This window comes from Amblyomma mixtum, chromosome 1 (assembly GCF_055824585.1).
Source record: "Amblyomma mixtum isolate Tamu chromosome 1, ASM5582458v1, whole genome shotgun sequence".
Taxonomy (NCBI): Eukaryota; Metazoa; Arthropoda; class Arachnida; order Ixodida; family Ixodidae; genus Amblyomma; species Amblyomma mixtum.
In genome coordinates, this window is record NC_143012.1 from 160,226,275 (window position 1) to 160,246,749 (window position 20,475).

General features: G+C 46.2%; 1 pseudogene; it reads left to right on the forward strand.

The window, feature by feature from the left end:
• Positions 1-2,916: 2,916 nt before the first annotated feature.
• Positions 2,917-3,778, forward strand: LOC149369537 (uncharacterized; annotated as a pseudogene).
• The last annotated feature ends 16,697 nt before the right edge of the window (positions 3,779-20,475 follow it).

Sequence of the window (20,475 nt, forward strand, 5' to 3'; positions counted from 1 at the left end):
TGCGCATAGTGTCGTGTTGTAGCGATTAGTAAACAACAACCAACTGGCCCCTTATTGACCTCTACTTACGGACTCCTAAGCAATGTCCAGTCTTGTTTGGCGATAGCACAAGGTTCTCAGCTGCCCGCTAAGCACGACCTAGCACGACAACGTATGTGAACATGCGAATGGAAATTGATGAGTGGTGATCTTTCAAGCATTGCCATTTGGATATGGTGCGGAGCACCCATGAGGCCTGCGAAGGCAAGACCGCGGTCGCTAGATTTAGCGACGGAACTCTGTCGCATTGGTACTTGTTGTCAGACCGGGCCTTACGGCGCACATTAACTTGGTGAGCTTAAGAAAGTAATCAGTGGATACCAATCAAGTTTTTCGCTACGAATGCTCTACTGGCTTCTGTTTGTAGCAGACGACATTATCGTTTTTCATGGGGTAGCGCAGCGTTTCAAGCGATGCACCACGGCACTGGCAGATGGTTGTTTCAAAAGCAGGCACTGGTATAGCTTGTGAGACCGTTTACACTTTTTTAGGAATGCCTGAAAGTGTGGCTCCAGCAAACTTAATTTCTGCACATATACATCTAGAGGCTGTGCATTTTGTGCGGAACCTTGCTGTGTCCGAGACGTTTGCTTCCTGGCAGTTTTCGTCTATGATAAGTCATTCCTCGCGCGGCTTCTCCCTCTTCTCCCCTACAGGTGGGGATTGGAAGGTGAGAGGGGCAAGAGGTCAGAGGGATGGTTAACAGGTGGCACGTGGAGAGGGGCGAATCTTCCTGAACATCGTATAGGAGGTGATGGCTTCCCACATACGTCGACTCCGACGCCGCTGGACAGCTTTCGCCCTTATGGACCTATTAATGCTATCGCATTAATAGGTGGTGTAAAAAGGAGCGGCTCGAGAGCGTCCCATAGAAATATCGGTGCGCAAATAAACCTTACGGGAGCTCGTGAGAAATCATAACTGGAAAAGAGTGGCTGGCAAAAGAAGGATGCTGTCGCATTTGCTCTGCATCAGTCCAATTCATCGCCTTTAAACTTGTTTTCTAGCTTCTCCTCTCCCTCCCGTATAGCTTAGACGCAGATGGAGTGCGAGATCGCACCACGAAGTTTCTCGGATGAAGTCATGAGCAAAGCCAAAAGCTGGGCAAGTTGCATAACGTTAATGATGAAAAATGCTTTGTCCCTCGTATCCTTCTTGCTCCATTTTTTCATCTCGAAGCAGTGATCTTATGACTGGACGCTCCGTTTCTTATATGTACTCTCGCAACTTTTGGCTCGGTTAATACGTAGCTTGATGTTCGTGGACTATCGCGGACCCTATTGGGCATCAAAGGTGCAGCACCTATCCAATCGAGAAAACTTGACCTCTCAATTTCTATAAGCGTGGATTGTGCTGCTATGGCAGTCTCTGCAGTGTGGTGGTATCTCCGGACATCTTAGGTATCTTCGATGTGCTTCCTGAGCAGGTTTGTTTGCGTCGTTGAGTTTCTGGAAACTACGGACGCTGCAGAACATAAACCATGACAGCGAAGTATAGGCTCGCTGAAATGCGTATACTTGTTGGTCCACAAGGCAAATTCCATTTGGGTTTTTGGTTGCTACGTTCACATATTTGTTAACAAATACTGTTTTTACAGAACGCACCGGCTACCCTGGGCGTCCAAAAACCGCACAGGCATTATTTGTCCAGTGCGGTGGCGTACCGTAACACAGCCCGGCCAGGTTCAGTTGATCGATATCACAGATTCAAAAATATAGCGGGGATACAGCAGTGTGTCTCTGCACAGTAAGTGCATTTCCAGATAGCATAACGTTAGTTAGTTAGTTATATCGGGTTTTATGGCGCATAAGCAACTAGGGCTATCATGCGCCAAACAAAAGGTTAGATGATGTTATGTCAAGTGCACAGAGGTTACATTATAACAGATTTAAAACCTTGGCTTTCTTTAGAAACTTACAAACAAGCGAAAACTCGACAATTGTTTGCTCGCCTAAAAGCAAAGCGGGATGAAATGGAATGTGTTCATTTTAAAATACCGTAAAAATTTTTTTTCTAAGTTTTTCGAGATCCGAACAAGAAATTAAAATGTGATTTACTGTGAGCTCCTCACCACACATTTCGCACACAGGTTTGCCTTTTTTTGTTAACAAGAAGTTATGGGTGATGTGTGTGTGACCTATGCGTAAACGACATAAAATTACTTCGATGAAACGCTCTTTATGGCGGCATGATTTCCATTCTTTTAAAATGGGCTTTACGGTATGCAGCTTGTTGTGTCCTTCATTTTCTCAAGAAGCTTGCCACTTGGCTGCTATGCACTAACTTCATGTAATCCCTAGGAGGCAAATTCACATGTTTTATTTCCATGGTTCTGGTTTGTGCAGCACACATGTCGGCTCTCTCATTGTCCCTAATGCCAACGTGACTGGGAACCCAGCAGAACCCAGCAGAACCCAGCAGAGTGGGCACGGGAACAGTGACACCGGCATGCCTCCAATGCTTCGCTTCTTTACCATGCAGGCCGTGCTGGCGCTCGCCATATCAACTTCGCCGGCTGCAGGCACTGACTCGACGTTTTTCCCTGGTACGGTGGTTGCAAGATCTGGGCTTCGGTTCACCGACAACTTCAGCTTTGCACCCGGCCAGGCCTTCCTGCTCATCGAATCCCTCGTCCACACCCGTCCAGCGTAATCGACGATGGCATCACCACCCACACCGGATTTAAAGCGACAACACGCTGGCTTTCCCTTCAGTGGGCACGGGAACAGTGGCATCGGCATGCCTCCAATGCTTCGCTTCTTTACCGTGCAGGTTTGTACGCACTATTCTTTGCACGCTAGGAAATGCGACGATCGCTGTTTACTTCTGTTCCCGTGCCCGCCGGTGTGCTTTGATGTCGCTTGTGAATGCTTTTCAATGATGTTTCTGCCTTTGCGCTCTGGCGACATTGAATCTAACCCGGGTCCTATGACTCGCTCCCTTGACATAGACAACCTGCCAGACAATCCGTCTGAACAAATGAAAGTTATGTTTAAGCTGCTTAAGGATGTACATTCTCGTACGTTGCAAAGCTCGAAAGATCAGGCCGAATTAGCAGCTGATATTAAAGACATTGGGAGTAGTCAGAAGAACATTGAATCAAAGTTAGCTGGCATGCACAATAGGCTTGATGAACTCGAGGAAAAGGGAAAGAAAATCGACGACATGGATCAGGAGCTCTCATCTTTAAAAAGAAATCTGTAGAAGACCAACGTATCCGAAATGATTTGTTGCAGTCTCGCCTTGATGAAACCGAAGATAGATCGCGACGTGAAAATCTAATATTTAGGGGTATACCAGATGAGGAAGAGACTTGGGCAGACACTGAATCGAAACTCCTGGAAGCCTTGACTAAGATTGTCGAAGTATGCCCTTCCAGTTCAGTTCAACGTGCACATCCCCGGGCGTTTTTTCAGATGAGAAGTGTCGACCAATCATAGCCAAATTTTCGGACACTAAAATGAAAGACAAGATATTAACCCTCCGTAACCAATTTAAAACGGATAACATCACAATCAGTGAAGATTTCTCACCGGCTACGCGCCAGGCTCGGAAAAAACTTTTTGAATTCGGAAATATTCACGCTGGCCCTCGCTCTTTTAAGATACGCTATAACAAACAGCATATCAATAAAAAATGCTTCATGTATAACACTACCAAGGACACTGTTGAAGAAATCGTGGCACGTGGCGAATCGTCTATATTGGATTCTGTGGCTGGATCTTCCGCTTCACCGTAGGGAATCGCGAGGTGTAGTGGACAGTTGCCATCGTCGATATCTGTTCTTTATACTAACGTCAGGAGCCTACTTAACAAGCATACTTCTTTATCTTCTGCCATAGACACATGCTGAGCTGACATTATAGCGCTAACCGAAACCTGGCTCCCAACGCATGTATCGGATTCCGAAATCTTCCAAAACGCTCATCGGTACTCGGTATATCTTTGCGATAGAATAGCCAAACGTGGCGGCGATGCTTTACTTGCTATTTCTAAAGACATTCCATCTTCATGTATCCAAGTCTTCAGCGAATTAGAACTAATATTTGCGTCAATAGTGATAGGTCATCTTAAACTGATTATTGGCGTCTGTTACCGTTCTCCTTCTTATTCGTATACATTCCCCTATTGAAAAATCCGGTATCGCGGCAAACCGGATTTTACCGGAACATATCGGTTTCATACCGGTCCGGTATCACTCTCATACCGGCGAGACCCGTCCGGTTTGATGGCTATACCGGTTCATACCGGTCCGGTATCGATCCCAAACCGGACAGACCGCTCCGGTACGGAGCTCATACCGGACAGTCCATTCCCGGTTCGAAGCTCAAACCGGACAGACCAGTCCGGTACGGAGCTCAAACCGGACAGACTAGTCCGGTACGGAGCTCAAACCGGACATACCAGCCTGTATTCAGAGCGATATGTGCCGCGGTTTTGGTGCTTGGTCTGCAGATTGACTGTTGTACGCCAGCAGATATTTTTTAGGGGAAAGGGGGGGGCGGGGGCAGCGTGCGCATAAGTGCGATAATCAACACATACATGGTTTTGTTGAAAGGGCTAGGAAAAGAAAAGGGCTAAGCGTGAGCTTCGCAGTGGCAAAACATGCAGTTTGTGCATGATTTGGTGATTTGAGGGCAACCGCCATATTGGCTTCCCGTGCAGCACCCTGACAAAGTCAGGGCGGCTGTGTGCGGGCACACGGCTAGTATATATCCGCCAGCAGCCTTCGTAAGTCCTGCGCAGATTACTCTGGATTTCACAGTGCAGAACTTCACGACTGGCTGATAAACATGGCGAGCCTCCGGTGACTGCGCCAGAGGCTCCAAAAGGTTTGTTACTGTCGCGTTCATTGCAGCAGCTTTTTTAATGTTCGCTAGCGGCAGTCTGTAGCGACGCATCGATGAAGAAAGAAAATTCTTGGTTTTCGTGCAGGAATTCTTTGCACTTCTTCTTCGTCAAGTGATTGCCCATTGATAACGCAACTTGTCCAAGTGCCATCCCGAGCGGCCGCACCCTTCACTTTATCAGGAAGGCATGCTAATCACAAATCGCCCAGAACATTTCTATCGACGAACAAGAAAAGGTTAATTCAACGGAGCCGGCAGCTTGCGGTGTTCCCTTAAGGGCGACGCTTCGTGCTAGCTAGAAGATACAGCGCTCGAGAGAACAAAATAAAAACAAAAACCACCTGTAGAAACCTTACACGAGTAACCCGTCTTTACGCAAATTTTTTAAAGCTTTTTTTTTTCTCTCATCACCGCCTTCTCTGCTTTTCCTGGGTCCGTCACAACAAAAAAAACCTGCGCATTCCTGGTTTTTCTATCGGGCTTGGTTCCTTCCCCTTCGGCTCCTCTGTGTCTGTCAACCCACGACCGAACATTTTAAGCCGCCCTCCCGACCACGCTCCCCGCGACTTCCATGAAGTGGCGAGGAGGTTCCGATTCTGCTTGTTCACTGTCCCCGGCCGCTTCGCGGTGACTTTTTGCAAAAGTGCCCCCCCCCCCCCCCCCGCCTTTCCTGCGTTTGTTTGGAACAGGTTTTTACTTCTCTCCTGCGGCTGGGTTGAGTGTCAAGCGATGAAGGTAGCTGGGAAAACACGCTGGCACTCGCTCGTTGGCGTTGAATTTGTGTTATACAATTTTTTGCGCCTCTCTTACACGAGTAATCAATCCATGATCAAAGATGACATCGCCTTTCATGCGTACGTCCAGTGCAAATATGGTGGAACCCTATCATCCTTGTCTCAGTGATGAATGACTTCGCTCCGAAAGACGTGAGTGGTGAATATTTGACCGGTGGAGGCCGGTGGTGAACATTTGACCGGTGGAAGGCGGATTTTATGACGGCGACGTCGTGCTGCTAGGACGTAAGTACGCATTTTAAATCACTCTGTTCTTTAAGTACTGCCTCCGTCTCGGTTATATGCTCGGCGTCAACAGAAACGTTCTAACTGTTCAGTGTCTTTTTAACTAAAACTTTGTAGACTGCACAGCGTAGAGGGACGAAATAGCGCAAAATTTTCTTTCAGTTACATACCGAAATTGCTTGTCCTTCATGATAGCACGACTAAAATTAGTTTTATAGTTTGTATTATTTCTTTACAGAGGCACATGGTGTATACGTGCGAGAGCAATCATTGATAAGCGTCCTGAGGGGGAGCGGCTCAAGACCTTGAACAAACATCACGCATCGCTTCGATGCTGCGGTATCTGCCGTAAATAATGGAGGATGACCACGCAAGCATCGCAATCGTCTGAGCAACCTGTTTACACACCAACAATGTTACGACGCAGATTTTCAATACATTATTGATTCAAATATGGAAGGCGGGAGGTGCATTCACGATACTGAGCATTGCCAATGCTCAGGGCCTGGCGTCTTGAGACGCCTGGCTTGTCTGTGGCTTGTCTGGGCCCACGGGGGCCCGCAATTCAGAGCCCCGTTTGTGCTACTGGGGTATGCATTTGTTATTGCATACAGGTCCACCTCGGGAATGGAATTTTTATTCCTTCGGCAACGTGCGCAGCAGTTATGGTGGCACCCAAAGATTCGCGTTTCTGTAAAGACGCAGCCTTTGGACGACTCCACAACTCCTGGAAAGGGGCGTTACAGGGCAAGCTTGCCATTGGAACCTGAAGTCAGAAGCCTCCACAGTGGGCAGAAAGCCAATGACCCCTGAAAAGCTACAAGCCATTGGCCGTAAGTTGCATGTCACAGTGCTCAATGCATTATGTTGTGTGTCAGTGCGCAATTAAATGATAAGCTGGGGGCATTATGTACTACCAATCATATTTTCTTTTCTGCAGGTGCTTTGGACTACTTCATTGGCCAGCACCCTGTAGAGACCCCAGCGCCGGTAGATCGTCGCAAAGGGTTAAATTATTACCTTAGTGAGCTGGTTCAATACATGCGGAAAAAATAAACATCTTTTGGAGTTTTTGATGCATTATAATACTCACCAAGCTACCAATACTTTGGTAAAAGGTGGGAGCAAATAACACAATGGCACATCGACTGCAATGCGAGTTGCTGATAATCGCAGATTACCAGTTTCTGGGGCTCTGTATATTTCAGCATTTGGCATGTACACTTATGGCCCCAGTTTTTGGGCAGATTTAGTCCAAGTGGGATATATTTGAAGCATTTTATTCTGCCTTTGTCCTGTGATACAGGGCCCTCCTGTATAATACGGGCCTAGCCTGTTTAATACAGGACTGTCCTGTATTCCGGTATGAATTTTAAACCGGAACCGCATACCGGGTTATTGTACAGGATTTGCGATACCGGAGTATCCTGTACAAAACAGGAGAGTCCTGTATTATACAGGACTTTCCTGTTTTATACAGGATATTCCAGTAATCCGGTATCGCAAATCCTGTACAATAACCCGGTATGCGGTTCCGGTTTAAAATTCATACCGGATTTTTCAGTAGGGTCACTAACGAACTTCACGATGCTATAAATCTTGTTCGCGCACGATTTCCTTCATCACCACTTTTTCTACTTGGAGACTTTAATTTTCTAACTATTTCATGGACTGCTCAGCCGCCTTCTTTATCTTCCCCTTCGTATCAAGCTAAAGAATTCTTAGAACTGTGCACCATGTTTTCGCTAACTCAGTTAGTAACAAAAGCCACAAGGACAGTAAATAACGCTTCGAACACTCTTGATCTAATTCTAGCAACTAATCCAGAGTTAGCTACTGATATAACATATCTTCCAGGCATCAGTGATCACGTTCTGCTCAATTTTTGCATTAATATACCACGTCCAAAACCGAGCAAAATAAAAAAGGTCATTCTAGATTACAAACGCGCCAACTTTGCCGCTATTAACAATGAACTGGGCATATTTGTTGATTACTTCCCTACTGAAAAATCCGGTATGAATTTTAAACCGGAACCGCATACCGGGTTATTGTACAGGATTTGCGATACCGGATTACCGGAGCATCCTGTACAAAACAGGAGAGTCCTGTATTATACAGGACTTTCCTGTTTTACATTTTAAACCGGAACCGCATACCGGGTTATTGTACAGGATTTGCGATACCGGATTACCGGAGCATCCTGTACAAAACAGGAAAGTCCTGTATTATACAGGACTTTCCTGTTTTGTACAGGATGCTCCGGTAATCCGGTATCGCAAATCCTGTACAATAACCCGGTATGCGGTTCCGGTTTAAAATTCAGACCGGCATACAGGACAGTCCTGTATTCTACAGGCTCGGCCCGTATTATGCAGGAGGGCCCTGTATCACAGACCAAAGGCAGGAATAAAATGCTTCAAATATATCCCACTTGGACTAAATCTGCCCAAAAACTGGGGCCATAAGTGTACATGCGAAATGCTGCAATATACAGAGCCTCAGAAACTCGTAATCTGCGATTATCAGCGACTCGTATTGCAGTCGATCTGCAATTGTGTTATTTGCTCCACGCTTTTACCAAGTATTGGTAGCTTGGTGAGTATTATAATGCATCAAAAACTCCAAAAGATGTTTATTTTTTTCGCATGTCTTGAACCAGCTCACTGAGGTAATAATTCAACTCTTCGCGACGATTTACCGGCGCTGGGCTCTCTACAGGGTGCTGGGCAATGAAGTAGTCAAAAGCACCTGCAGAAAATAAAATATGATTGGTAGTACATAATGCCCCCAGCTTATCATTTAATTGGGCACTGACACACAACATAATGCATTGAGCACTGTGACATGCAACTTACGGCCAATGGCTTGTAGCTTTTCAGGGGTCATTGGCTTTCTGCCCACTGTGGAGGCTTCTGACTTCAGGTTGCGATGGCAAGCTTGCCCTGTAACGCTCCTTTCCAGGAGTTGTGGAGTCGTCCAAAGGCTGCTTCCTTGAAGAAACGCGAATCTTTGGGTGCCACCACAACTGCTGCCCACGTTGCCGAAGGAATAAAAATTCCATTCCCGAGGTGGACCTGTATGCAATAATTACAAATGCATACCCCAGTAGCACAAACCATGCTCTGAATTGCGGGCCCTCGTGGGCCCAGACAAGCCAGGCCTCTCAAGACGCCAGGCCCTGAGCATTGGCAATGCTCAGTATCGTGAATGCACCTCACGCCTTCCAAATTTGAACCAATAATGTATTGCAAATCTGCGTCGTAACATTGTTGGTGTGTAAACAGGTTGCTCGGACGATTCCGGTGCTTGCGTGGTCATCCGCCATTATTTACGGCACATACCGCAGCATCGATGCGATGCGTGATGTTTTTTCAAGGCCTTGAGCCGCTCCCCCTCAGGACGCTTATCGCTGATTGCTCTCGCACGTATACAAGATATGCCTCTGTAAAGAAAGAATACAAACCATAAAACAAATTTTAGTCGTGTTATCATGAAGGACAAGCAATTTCAGTATGTAGCTGAAAAAAAATTTTGAGCTATTTCGTCCCTCTACGCTGTGCAGTCCACAAATTGCTAGTTAAAAAGACACTGGACAGTTAGAACGTTTCTGTTGACGCCGAGTATATAACCGAGACGGAGGCAGTACTTAAAAAACAGGGTGATTTGAAATGCGTACTTACGTCCTAGCAGCACGACGTCGCCGTCATAAAATCCGCCTTCACGGCCGTGGCCTCCACCGGTCAAATGTCTGTAAATGTCACGGTTCACCACTCACGTCCTTCGGAGCGAAGTCATTCAACACTGAGAGAAGGACGATAGGGTTCCACCATATTTGCACTGGACGTACGCATGGAAGGCGATGTCATCTTCGATCGTGAATTAATCAAGCAACACGATGAAAGACACAAAAAACTGTATAACACAAATTCAACGAGGACTAGCGAGTGCCAGCGTGTTTTCGCAGCTACCTTCATCCCTTGACACTCAACCCAACCGCAGGAAAGAAAAACCTGTTCCAAACAAACGCGACCGGACACAGTGAACAACAAGTAGAATCGGGGCCCCCTCTCCACTTCATGGAGCGTCGCGGGGAGTGTGGTAGGGAGGGCGGCTTAAAATGTTGGGTAGTGGGCTGTAGAGTTAGTGCCTCCTCGCCATTTCGGGGAAGGGGGCTGGGAGGGACAGGACAGACACAAAGGAGACCTCGGGGAAGGCACAAAGGCAGACAGAAAAAAACAGGGTTGACCAGGTTTTTTTTTTTTGAGAGTGGACCCAGGAAAAGCAGGGAAGGCGGTGGTGAGAGGAAAGAAAAAAACTTGAAAAAAAAAGTGCGCAAAGATAGGTTACTGCTGTGACGTTTCTACGGGAGTTTGTTTTTATTTTGTTCTCTCTAGCACTGTACCTTTTCAGTAGCTAACCTTTTCTTGTTCGTCGATAGAAGTGTTCTCGGCGATTTGTGATTAGTATCTCTTCCTGATAGAGCGAAGGGTGGGGCCGCTCGCGATTGGACAAGTTGAGTTATGAATGGGCAATCACTTGACGAAGAAGAAGTGCAAAGAATTCCTGCACGAAAACCAAGAATTTTCTTTCTGCATCGATGCGTCGCTACACACTGCCGCTAGCGAACAGCTGCTTCAATGAACGCGACAGTAACAAATCTTTTGGAGCCTCTGGCGCAGTCACCGGAGGCTCGCCATGTTTTTCAGCCAGTCGTGAAGTTCTGCACTGTGAAATCCAGAGTAATCTGCGCAGGACTTAGCAAGGCTGCTGGCGGATGTATACTAGCCGTTTGCCCGCACACAGCCGCCCTGGCTTTGTCAGGGTGCTGCACGGGAAGCCAATATGGCGGTTGCCCGCAAAACCCCTTCATGCAGCCCCCGCCTTTCATGCACAAACTGTATGTTTTGCCACTGAGTAGCTCACGCCTAGCCCTTTTCTTTTCCTAGCCCTTTCAACAAAACCGTGTATGTGTTGATTATCGCACTTATGCGCACGCTGACCCCCCCTCCCCCCCTTCCCCTAAAAAACATCTGCTGGCGTACAACAGTCAATCTGCAGACCAAGCACCAAAACCGCAGCACATATCGCTCTGAATACAGACTAGTATGTCCGGTTTGAGCTCCGTACCGGACTGTCTGTCCGATTTGAGCTCCGTACCGGACTGGTCTGTCCGGTTTGAGCTTCGAACCGGGAATGGACTGTCCGGTATGAGCTCCGTGCCGGAGCGGTCTGTCCGGTTTGGGATCGATACCGGACCGGTATGAACCGGTATAGCCATCAAACCGGACGGGTCTTTCAATAGGGTTTATTGCTAACTCCGACTACTACTCTGTCGAAGAAAACTGGATATCATTCAAAACGAAGGTTCACGAACTAACTGATAAGTATATCCCTAAGCGCATCGTCACCTCTAATCCACAAGCACCTTGGCACAACTCTCACATCAAACGATTATCTAACAAAAAGAAACGTTTATACCGCCGCGCGAAGCTTTCACCATCTAACGCGCGATGGGCGAAGTACAAGTCTGCTTCCGACGCTTACGTCAACGCGATTAAACGAACAAAGAATACCTTTTTGTCTGCCACATTACCAACTATTTTGAAAACGAGTGTTTAAAAATTATGGCGCGTTATACACCCTGAGAACGACCCATTAATTAGACTACAAGATGCCTCCAGTAACCTTATCCCCAGTGATCTTTGTGCTTCCGTGCTGAATAACACATTCGTTGAAAGCTTTTTTTCCATTTCAAGCGTTAATCTGCCTCACATACAGCACCACAGGTTAACGACAATGTCACCTATAACTATCGATCCACCTGGCATAGCCAAATTAATTGAATCCCTGAAAAATGATTCTTCACCTGGTTCTGATGCGATTAGCGCTAAATTTCTAAAAAATACTTGTGCTTATAGTTCAGTTATACTAACCAAACTTTTTCAACAGTCACTCGACACAGCAAGCCTTCCTAACAACTGGAAAATTGGGAAGGTGGTTCCACTTCACAAGTCCGGTGGTAAGCACTCCCTTCAAAACTTTCGTCCCATTTCGCTCACTAGAACATGCTGCAAATTACTAGAACATATCATTTTCAAGCATGTCGTTACCTTTCTCGATGAGAATTCATTTTTCACACCTGCGCAACATGGTTTTCGTCAAACATACTCGTGTGAAACTCAATTACTTGCCTTTACTGATAAGCTATATCGCATACTTGACAACTCATCTTGTGCTGACTGCATTTTCTTAGATTTTTCCAAAGCCTTTGATAAAGTATGTCATAAATTGCTGCTACATAAATTGAGCCATCTTAATCTCAATCCTAACGTCTTCGACTGGATTAAATCTTTCCTTCTTAACCGTTGGCAATTTGTGCATGCTAATAACACTAATTCACCGATTGCTAACGTGCTATCTGGTGTTCCACAGGGATCGGTCCTTGGACCACTCCTATTCTTAATCTATATTAATGACCTTCCTTCTGCCATATCTTCCAACATTCACCTTTTTGCTGACGATTGTGTAATATTTCGGGAAATAAATAGCGTTAACGATACTGACACTCTCCAGTCAGACCTCAGTTTGGTGTCAGACTGGTGCACTACATGGAATATGGAATTAAACATTAATAAATGTAAAGCTTTGCGTGTTTCCCGTGCACCTAACGCTCTTCCTTCATATTATCTTAACGGCACTTCTCTTGATTGGGTAAAAACATACAAGTACCTAGGTATTCATATCACTCAAAATTTAACATGGTCTATTCATATTGACTACGTTATTAAGAACGCTAACCGCATGTTAGGGTACTTACGTCGCAATTTCTCAGCCGCTCCCTCATCTCTTAAGCTTATACTCTTTAAAACACTTATACGTCCTAAACTAGAATACGCAGCATCAATATGGGACCCTACACATGATAACCTTGTATATTCCTTGGAACTAGTCCAAAATAATTCCGTTCGCTTCATTCTTTCAAATTACAACCGTACGGCAAGCATCACAGCCATGAAATCTAACGTGTCACTCCCACCGTTACAATCTCGCCGTAAAGTTGGTCGCCTAACACTATTTCACAAGCTATATCATCACGTTACGCTTCACGACTATTTCATATCACCCCCAGAATACATTTCACGTCGCATCGATCACCGCCACAAGGTTGGCATCCCAACATGCCACACCAAATCTTCTTTTCAGTCATATCTTCCTCGCACATCTGTGGAATGGAACCGCCTTCCCCCCGATATTGCAGCCATTGCAGATAACAAAACCTTTCAAGACGCAATAGCTAACATTGTTTATTCAGAAAGAAGTTGATTCATGTGTTATATCTGTTTCCACTGTGTTATGTACATTGATTTTATGTTATTTACGCTTTGTGAATGTTGTTTGTTTTAATTTGGAGAAAATTTATTCTGTACTACCTGTTTTCACTGTATTGTATTCATTGTTCTTTATCCTAATTAACCCACTCCCCTCTGTAATGCCTATGGCCCTGAGGGTACAATAAATAAACAATAAATAAATAAACATGTTTTTGTGTTGTGACCTTTACTATATTGTGTATGATGCTTCCAATCAGTGGCTCCGTGGCATTTTTGGAGTTTAATGCTGTAAGGACGCTCATTGAATCTGTATAAATGATGCTGTTTTTGATGTTTTCATTTGTTATTTTCTGTACCGCAACACTAATAGCATAACACTCCACGGTGAAAACTGTAGCACATGAGGGCAGTCGTACTGCATTTTCATTTTTTCCTTGTATTACTGCACTTCCTACATGAGCATGAGGTTTTGACCCGTCAGTATAAAATGCAGTGTAATTTTTGTATTTTTCTTGTAGTGCTAGATATTCTTGCATTATATGGTCGTGTGGTGTACAGGTTTTCCTGAGGCGTGTTAGTGTGACGTCACACACTGTGGGGAGAGTGTACCACGGTGGTAGCGCTTCGTGTCTTGGGGCAATATTTTTAATTTCGTTTAGTATGTTCAGAGCTTGGCTTTTTTTTCGAAGCGCATGAGCAATGGCTTAATCGCGTGACGCTTGTTGTTGCAGAGTATTCGGGATGGGCATTTCGTCAGAATTGGCTAACAGAGATGTTTGGGCTGAGAAAGGATTTTGAGGATGTATGTACAAGTTAGTGCAATTCTTCGATCTTCTAAGGAAGGTTCATTCGTTTCCACATACAGACTTGCTATTGGTGAAGTTCTGTAAGCACCGGAAGACAACCTTAAACCAAGATTGTGGATAGGATCCAGTCGTTTTATGTAGGATGGTCTTGCTGAGCCATATACTATGGACCCATAGTCTAACTTAGAGCGAACCAGAGAACGATATATATGTAACAGGCATGCCCTATCAGACCCCCAGCGTTTTTTTGACAGTAGTTTCAGTATATTGAGGGCCTGGGAACCTTTCTTCTTTAAGCTATTTATATGTGGCAAGAAAGTGAGCTTTTTATCAAAAGTTACTCCTAGAAATTTATGCTCTTGTTTGACAGGTAATGGGGTCTGGTTTAGTTATAGTGTGGGGTCGGCCTGTAGGCCTCGTCTCAAAGAGAACAGAACCGCTGCTGTTTTCTGAGGAGAAAATCTAAATCCGTTTCTATCTGCCCAGGTAGCCAGTTTATTTATTGTTATTTGTATCTGTCGCTCACAAGTAGGTATGCTGGAAGACGTACATGCTATTTCGAGGTCAACTATATAAACTGAGTACATTATGGATTTTGGGATTACTTTTCCTATGGAGTTCATTTTGATGATGAATAAGGTCGTGCTGAGGATGCACCCCTGGGGTACAACAGTTTCTTGTATAAAAGTGTTGGAGAAGGTTGCGCCTAGGCGGACTCGGAACGTGCGGTTGGTTAGGAAGTCGTTCAAACAGCTCAGCATCCTGCCGCGGATACCTAGGTACGCTAGGTCAGGGAGGATACCGAACCTCCACGTGGTATCGTAAGCCTTCTCCAGATCGAAGAAGACCCCGATACAATATTGCTTGCGGATGAACGCTTCCCGGACTGTGTTCTCAAAGCGAACAAGGTGATCGGTTGTGGAACACGTCTTTTTAAACCCGCATTGGTGTATATCTAAAAGTTGCCGGGACTTAAGTATGAAGGTTAGTCTGATGTTTAGAATGCTTTCGAATGATTTTGCTATACAGCTAGTGAGTGCTATTGGCCTGTAACTGGTGGGACTAGTTGGCGGTTTGCCAGGTTTTAGAAAGGGTACTATGATTGCTTCTCTCCATGCTTGGGGGATTTCTCCCCTCACCCATATTTTATTTAAAAACTTTAGGAGAGCCTCTATGGCAGTCTCAGAGAGGTGAGCAAGCATGGCGTAATGTATATTGTCTGGGCCTGGTGCTGTCTTTTTAGCGGATGTTAGTACTGCGTCTAATTCCTGCATTGTAATAAGCTGATTGTAGTCTTCATGTATGCATGTTCTGAAGGGAAGTTTTTGTTTTTCGACTATTGTTTTGTGCTTTTGAAAGGAGTGTGTGTAGTTGGATGAGCTTGAAACTGTAGAAAAATGCTCACCCAATATGTTGGCCTGCTCTTCTAATGTTGTTTGAGTACCGGGTGTTGTTAGCATTGGGAATGTGAAAGGAGTAAAATTTCCAGTGAATTTCCGCACCTGCTCCCACATTTGTTTGGATGTTATTGAGCTGTTTATCGAGGATATCTACTGTTGCCATGATGCCCTTTCTGCGTTGCGTCTGATGTATCGTGCTTTTGCTCTTGCTTTTTTTAAGTTTATGAGATTCTCATGTGTTGGATATCTCCGAAAAATGCCCCAGGCTTTGTTTTGTTTCTTTTTTGCATCTTTACATTCTTTTGTGTGCCAGTATTTGCAATTTTGTTTTACTATTCCAGAGGATTGAGGAATAGCTAAATGTGCGGCAGCTAAGATACAATTTGTGAACTTTTCATTGATCTCATTGATGTCAGTATTTTCTAAAACTATTTTCTCTAATGTGGCTTTTCCACTAAAAAGTTGCCAGTCAGCTAAATGTAGCTTCCAACACCGTGGTTTTGTGGGAACGACTGTTGGCGATGATGAGAGACTTAATACAAAAAGGATATGATCACTTCCGTATGGATTGTCTAAAACACTCCAGTTAAAATCGTTAAAAACAGACGGTGAACTAAAAGACAAATCTAAAACACTCATTTTCCCCGAGGTTGGGGAGCAGTATGTAGGTTTATTAGAGTTGAGTAAACAGACGTCGTTGCATAAAATAAAATCCTCTACGAGATGGCCTCTAGCGTCAGTTTTCTCGCTTCCCCAAAAACATGAATGTGCATTAAAATCTCCAACTACCAGGTGTGGCTCTGGTAGCTGCTCTAAAAGATCCTCTATGTCATGTAGTGTTAAATTAAAGTGCGGATCGATATATAGTGAGCACACTGTGATGGTATTATGGGCAACCAGAGTGGCTGCGGCAGCTTCGAGTCTTGTTTTTAGTTGAAGCTCTCGAGCCGGGACACCGTTTTTTAATATGATGGCTATGCCTCCCGACGGCCGGCTCCCCTGTTCCCGATAGCGGTGGAAAACAGTGTAATTCTTAAGAAAATTATTTTTTGGGGACCTAAATTTGTTTCTTGTAGACATAAGGCGACAGGAGCGTGTGCTCCTAGTATGTCTTTTATGTCACTGTAATTGATTAAAAGTCCTCTACAGTTCCATTGTATTATGAAAGCCATCGTAATTTTGTGTTTCTATAGGGTGGAAAGGTAGATCAAGTTGTTGATGGCCCCGTGACTCGGGGCCTGTGTTGTTTTGATCGATCCAGAGAGCTCCGCCGACCGTCCGACGTGGACGGCGCGGGGCTGCCCGGGGCCGTGTCCGTCGCCTCTGCGGAGGTGCTGGACGACCGTGCAGAAGGCACGTGCGCATTCGAGTTTGACCTCGACCTGTGGGAAGGGGTCTAGAGGCCCGCCGACCCTGGGGTCTGCGCAGCCTGACTTGCAGATGGCGGAGCAGCGTTAGCTGCTCCGCCTTGGGGCGCGGATGGTACCGCCACAGGCTCACTGCGTCTGACCTGGACGGGTGCCGAAGCCTGGTGTAGTGCGCCGCGCCATCGCACCACATCGGGTAAGTTTTGTTTTGTTGTGAAGGAGAATGAGTTCGTGAGTGCAAAACGCCTTCTCGCTTCTTTAAATGAAATGTTTTCCCTTGTCTTTATGGTGATTATCTCCTTTTCTTTTTTCCAGGACGGAAACGCCCTGGAGTACGCTGCATGGTCTCCTTCATAGTTTGCGCAGTGCGGGGCTGCGTCACATTGATCAGAATGATCCTTCGAGGCGCATTTCGCACACGTTTTCCGGCCGCGGCAACTTTGTGAGACGTGACCGAACCTTTGGCAGTTGAAACATCGGCGAGGGTTGGGAATGTATGGTCTTACGTTAACTTTCAGATATCCGACTTCGACTGTGTCTGGCAGTGTGCTGATGTTGAACGTCAGGATCATGTGTTTTGTGTCTATTTCCTTATTATCCTTCCGGATCTCGCTTCTGATAACATTTATCACGTCTTGGTCACTCAAACCTTCGAGCATCTCTTTTTCAGTGATGTGGACAAAGTAATTTTCGGATATAACGCCTCGGACGGTGTTCAGAGATCGGTGTGACGTCACTGAGACAGGAATATCCCCAACACATACAATGTTTACGAGTTTTGAGTGTTGGACGTTGTCACGCAGTCCGAGCAGTAAGTAACCGCTGGCCATTTTAGATACCTTGTAGCCAATGCCCAAGGCTTCTGTCAAACACTTTGACACTAGGAAGGGGGACAGGATTCTAGCTTGCTTATCTTGTACTTCACTATGAATCACATGGTACTTAGTAAAACTGACTTTTCTTTTTTGAAAAAACTCCTCTGATTCGTTCCGCCCTCTCTAGAGAGAGCAATCTGGTTTCGAAAAAGGGGGAGCCATAAAAATTCTAGTTTTTCGGTCATGGTGCCAGCCACCCACCATGGAGCCCAACATGGGGACGGGACAGGAACTTGCGAGCAAGTCCTGCCCACGCCAGCTGTACACCTTAACTATAACCTAATATGACTCAACTCAGGGTAGTTGGTCACACACGGTTAACCCTCGCCGCCAGGAAAAAGAGGAAAAAAACGAAGAAAAGAGGAGGAGACAGGAGTGTTGTAAGAAAGAGGTAGGAAAGTGAAAGATAGAGGGGAGGATAGGAAAAGGTGACTGCCGATTTCCCCCGGTCGGGTCAGGCCGGAGGTGCCGTCTACAGGAAGCTGGGGCCAAAGTGTTGTGTTGCCTCCGCCGAGGGGCCTTAAAGGTCCAAATGCTCGGTATCGGCTCAACCACCAGGATCCCCTTTTCCCCGGACACGGGGATGCCACGCACGGCTAAGCGCGGATGCTCGGGTCCGGGGTGACGCAATGTTCACCATCATCCCCCTGGGGGGATGTCCCTGCGGATGCTCGGGCTAACCCCGTGGTGTCGCCACTCACCAACGTCTGCATGCTGCAGACGCCCCCCTGCGGGGAGATAGCATAACGAACCAAGTATTCCGATAGTTTCACTGAAATGTACACAGTTGTCGCCTTGTTAGCGAAAAGGCCCTAAAAACCTTACCCACAAAGCTTACATGCTGCCATTATTACTTCGCGCACTTTAGCGTGCGTTTCCGACATCCTTAGACCTAAAGGGGGGGGGGGGGGGTAGTGGTCTCCGAATGAAAGGAGATGCCCTCGACTCAGCGTAGCGAGGTCAGGGGGGCCAGCTACCAAATGACAAGAGGTTTGGCCGTTTGGTGCCCAGCTTTCGCCGGTCGCAAGCCAGAGAATGGGCAGGAGCCAAAGGTTCACAAACAAAAGAAACTTTATACAGCAATGAGACGAGACGGAAGATTTCCCAGTCACTAGTACAAGCACATACAAAGTGATTAACAAAACAATGCAATTTGTACAAAGTTACACTCGAGAAAGATTACAATACAAAAGAATTATTGCACCCAAAGTGCACTAACAAAAGAGAGAGTCAAAGAAACAAAACACAATTTGTTCACCGGGCACTGCGAGAGTCCTACGACCAGAGGTTCACGACGGTGCCGTCCTGATGACTGGCGCGCGTTCCTTGTTGGACCGCGGCTGGGCGAATGGTAGTGTTCCGGGAGTCAAGCGGGTGCGTTTCTCTGATGCTGAAACGGCGGCTCGGACTGATAGACAGTGGATAACGCCCTTCACATATAGGCTTGCTCCCCGTCTGTCTGTTCTTCGCGCCAAGGCAGGCGCGCTCATACACACAGTATCGGCTTGCAGTCACCGCTTTCTCGCGCTTGGCGCGCCTCCCCACTGTTTGCGCGCTCAGACCGGCTTCGAGTTGCTTCCAGATTTTTCTGGTCTGGCGCCGCCGCCGACACAAGAGTGAAGAGGGATGGGGTATATCTGAGCACACGCAAGGCTACGCTCTCTCCACCAACATCGAGAAGAAATGTCTCCGACATTCAGAAGGTTCAACGCCGTGGCTGACGCAACTACCTTGGCGTTGCGCCGGTGAGCGGTGGTGCAGGCGGAGTCCACTCACACAAGGCAAGTCGCTAGCGAGGTTTCTTTCTCTCCTGTTTTATGACGCGCGCTGGCCAGAGGCATCCGCGCGGCGATGTTTTTGTTTCTTTTTTTAAAAATGCGCTGAATTATGTGGCACATGCTGAAGGCGATTTTTATCACTTTCAAATGTACATAACCTGCATAATCCTAATATATAAAAAAACGTAAGCTCTGGCGTCGAGCTTTTGAAGCAGTATATGCAAGACTTACAGGGCTCATTTTCTAACGCGCAGTATCTCGAAATGTAACAGAGTTCACTGGGAAAAACTCGTATAAGCTTTCAGGCTATAGTAACATGGCGTGCAGTAGTTTGAGAGGCCCAGGGACGGCTTTACAATGTGTCATTGCCACCGAAAAGACCAGATCAAATCCCTTTTGTGTCATGTGGGCCCTGAAATTCCAAGACCGCCTGTGTCCATAGCCTCTTCTGTAAGAGAGAGCAGCGATAGACAGCGTCGTAGACCGAAGGCTGTTCGTATTACCTCCTGTTCAACCTAGAGTGTCAGTCGGCTTGTATTGCTTTTGCACCTAGTACACAAGAACAGTTCCAGATTGTATTGCAGATTGTATTCAACGGCAGATACACAGAGCCCGAGGTCGGTAGAGGACCCGAAGAGAGATTTCAGTGCTCACTGTGCCGCCAGTTTTCGCACTTTGCTGAACTCCTCTACGACAATATGCGCGTGACAAGAACACGAAACAAAGGCGCAAATTCTATTGGCAAATGACGTCACTCGGACGAATGTGATATATTGAAATATTCCCCCTGGTTGATTACGATGGGCATGCAGGAAGCACCAGTGCGAAAGATAAGAATGAGTTTGCGCGGAAGAATGCATTCCGTCGTTTTACCACTGCGGCTGAAAATGTTTAAAGCCCACTACTCGTCCCAAGGAACACTATATAGAAGAAAAGCAAAACGAGACCTTTTAGAGCGAAAGCAATGATTTTCTTGGTAGAATCGGCTCTTCGAGTTTGTCTGAAGC